This window comes from Cherax quadricarinatus, unplaced genomic scaffold, assembly GCF_038502225.1.
Source record: "Cherax quadricarinatus isolate ZL_2023a unplaced genomic scaffold, ASM3850222v1 Contig692, whole genome shotgun sequence".
In the NCBI taxonomy this organism is placed as follows: Eukaryota; Metazoa; Arthropoda; class Malacostraca; order Decapoda; family Parastacidae; genus Cherax; species Cherax quadricarinatus.
In genome coordinates this window covers 63,301-67,500 of record NW_027195718.1, presented here as the reverse complement: position 1 = coordinate 67,500, position 4,200 = coordinate 63,301, and positions in this window count along the sequence as shown.

Genomic DNA, 4,200 nt, shown 5'->3' with positions numbered 1-4,200 from the left:
CATGATATGAAAACTCTACCAATTAACAAAATCATGAAGTATAATGCTATTTTAAGACAGATTTTTTTTCAAACCATGTTAGGTTCTGCATACCAACTTACAAATGCCTTAACATTGTCTATATACACTATCACAATTACATTACCCCACCCTAGTCATAACTACCAACAAAGGCGTTGTTCTGTTAGTATCCAATAAGTTTACACTTCCCTATCCCACCCCACCCCAAATTATAACAGCACACTCGCCAACAATATTTGCCTATGCTTCCGTCAGTAACATTTCGTCAATTATCACCATACTTCTTAACAGTTGGTTCCACATCACCATACTGCTACCTCCTTTCCTCATTCTGCTCCATTAACAAAAAGTCCATTATATATGGAAGTTTTCTGATGATCCCTAACAATTACATATGATATGTGCTAACTAAACTACAAAATAAACTTTGACACAATTAACTTTCATCTTAACTGTAGTTCCACCTGATCATACCAGATACAGTGAACTTCCCTTTCCTTGAGCACATTACGTACGCCTCATACCTTACCATTCATTCCCGCTCACTCCCCTACACTACATTCATCCATCCCCTCACACAATACGCGACTCAAAACCAACCTATGAATGTTACTTAGCATACAAGCCCATTACATATCCAATCACAGATTTCATTATGCAAGGACTGTATCAACCTCGAAACATTGTCATATTACTCAAAAATTCAATATGCAAGATATTCAAACATGTTTTAAAACAACATCAGCCTACCTCGTTCACAAGATAATAACACATGTCTTGTATATTCTGAATTACACAAAAATTTATTAGTGGCCATCTACAACCTACAATAACGCAATGTTGCTGGTATGACCATACGTACAATACCATTTTTCTAAGTCAATCTCTAAACCTGATTGCTTCACATAACCATTTCTTCTCTAACTCCCTTTTAATCACAAGGCCCCAAATTATACAATCCTGGACTTGGCAAAACCTTTCACACTAAACTTACATGTCAACACAGCAACACTCTTTAAATACCTTCCCGACCCTCACATTCTTTCGCGAAAACCTTACCTCATACACTCCCCCCTCCGAAAACTAACGTGAACCCGCTTATAAAGGAAGCCAGTCCCTTACATATAATTAGCTCGCCAAATGAAGGAGACTATTGACCGTAATTTCTCGGTAGGGCTCTAGAAAACATGCCCTCCACTGACCCCCGTAAATAAGTTTGTTCCTGCAAACCGTTCTATATATGCCTGCCGCAATTGCCCTAATTCTAATTAACCCTCCCCCCCGTGTCCCTCATTCCCCAGGAAATGTACAGAAAATCCGCCACTACATACATAATCGCCCTTTTCACTTTTCTTGAGACCCCGCGTACCTCTATTGTTAAGGCTCGCAGGGTCTCTACATTACCCCCACCCATCAACCTAAAGACTCTCGCCAACCACAACCTTACCTCCCTCAACTCTTCATAGAAATAAACCGCATGAAAAGCTGTTTCCGGTTCGCCACAGTGGTCGCAGGTCGGTTCCCTCACCAATCCCATTACACACAAAACAGTTTTTGATGCTAATATCCCCATCATAAATCTATATACTAACTCTCTTACTCTTGGCATTAACCTAAGTTTTCGAAAGTCATTCCATATCATCCCCCAATCATACAAGGGGTAGACCGATACCCCCTGTATGGTTTCCGGTTCCCTACTCATCGCCACCAACCGTCCCACCCTAAGTTTTGCTGCCTCTCCAAACAATAACAATAACCTTAGCATATCCTCACATTCGAGTAATTCTTTTCCGCACCACCATCTCCGCACATCCTCCATCACTTTCCCCATTCCTACCCCTCTTCCCCCCCCCCGCCCTAACGAACCTCTGTTTTACATATAGGACCGTCACCCTCGGCCCAAATGCTAAGAGGCCCACTCCTCCTCTGCGTGTATTCGACATTACCACCTCCTTGCTTAGCCATGCCCTCCCCAAACCCCAAACATAATGTAATGCCTGCCTCTGTATCTCTTGGACCTCCTGAGCCCTTAATGAATAGACCACAGCTACACTCCACACTTTACAATAAACCAATGAATTTACTATTATCGCCCTCTGTAGTAAGGTGACATACCCCGCCCGTAAACTCCTTATCCTTTTCACCGCCTTCTCCCCCACCACCTCCGAGTTCACCCTTCGAGCCTCCTGTGCATCAGCCATGTATATAACTCCACAAATATTTAGCTGAACCACCACTTCCCACCCAAACTCCAACCCCAAGCCCCCCCCCCCCCACCCAAGAACCCACCTCCAGTAAACTTGAGTTAGCTCTGTTCACCCGCATTCCAGACGCCCTCCCAAAAAGCTCCAACACCCTTCCCACCGTATGCAATCCCTCCACCCCAGCTATCAGAACAGTGGTATCATCCACATACTCCACCACCTCTGTAAACCCATCCTTCTCCCCATTTAACGTTCCCATCCCCCTCAACGAGCCCATAAAACGGATGCTACATGCACACAAACAATATTTGAGACAGGGGACACCCCTGTCTCAAACCCCTCTCCATTTTGACAGGCCTACCCAACCTGCCATTAATTTGCACCTGAACCATTGCCGATGAATACATGATATCGACCCACCGCACTACTTCCTCGCCAAAACCCAGACACATCAAACTAGCCCTCAGAAAATTTCTATCCACACAGTCGTATGCATTTTCCCAATCAATACCCAAAAGTCCTTCCCCGTTGCAACCCTCCAAAAAATCCCTAATGCGACCATGCCCATCTCTCATGCTTCTTCCCGGAATACCCATTTGTCCCCTATGTATAACCCCACCTATCACCTTCTTCATCCTATTGCCCAATATCTTAGCGAAAATCTTACAGTCGGTACACATTAGCGAGATAGCTCTGTACGCACTCAGTGTTCGTTTCTCTTGCTTTTTGCGTACTAACACAACCACTCCCGTCCACTGTGTCAGTCCTAACTTTCCCTCCCTCAGCATACAATTCATGACCCTCACCAGACAGTACTTAATATGGTCCCATTGGACTCTATAAAAATTATTTGAAATCCCATCTATACCCGGCGCCTTGCCAGTACTCAATCTGAACACTGCCTCCTCAACTTCCCCCATGATGATCTCACCTCCCATCCCCATTATCTCCTCTCCCCGCGACCCTAACTCACTCACCCACCCCACACCTCCTCAACAGCATTGCCTTCCTCTCCCCTTCCTCCATTTCATTTGGAACCAGAAGTCAGCATAATTACTCATGCCTTCTGTAGTATTTAGCACTTGCCCCTTATAATATCCACCCAAATCCTCACTTACCTCCAAGTTTAAAATAGTTGAATCCTTCTGCCTAATCCTAAAACTTCGCAAAACACTTCCCGAAGACTTATCCCCCCACAGTACAGCCTCCATTCCCGCCCTTACACGTACCTCATCGAATCTATCATTATGTAACTCCGCCAACCTGTCCCTGAGTTGCACCATGTTTCCATACTGCCGCCCCCCCCTTTCCTCATAACACTCATTTAGCTGATATTCCAAATAATTTTGTAACCCATACCTCCACCTAGCCTCTTCCCTTCCCTTCCATTTATGAGATGATGGAATATGTAGCAACAATGTGCAAGGAGGCTGAGGAGAGGTTTGTACCCAAGGGTAACAGGAATAATGAAAAAGCCAGGATGAGCCCATGGTTCACCCAATGGCGCAGGGAGGCAAAAACCAAGTGTACTAGGGAATAGAAGAAATATAGAAGGCAAAGGACCCATGAGAATAAGGAGAGCAGTCGTAGAATCTGACCCGAAGCTATTATATAGCCACATCAGGAGGAAAACAACAGTCAAGGACCAGGTCATCAGGCTAAGGAAGGAAGGAGGAGAGACAACAAGAAATGACCGTGAAGTATGTGAGGAACTCAACAAGAGATTCAAAGAAGTGTTCACAGAGGAGACAGAAGGGGCTCCAGAAAGACGGAGAGGTGGGGCACACCACCAAGTGCTGGACACAGTACACACAACCGAGGAAGAAGTGAAGAGGCTTCTGAGTGAGCTAGATACCTCAAAGGCAATGGGGCCGGATAACATCTCTCCATGGGTCCTGAGAGAGGGAGCAGAGGCGCTATGTGTACCCCTAACAACAATATTCAATACATCTATCGAAACAGGGAGATTGCCTGA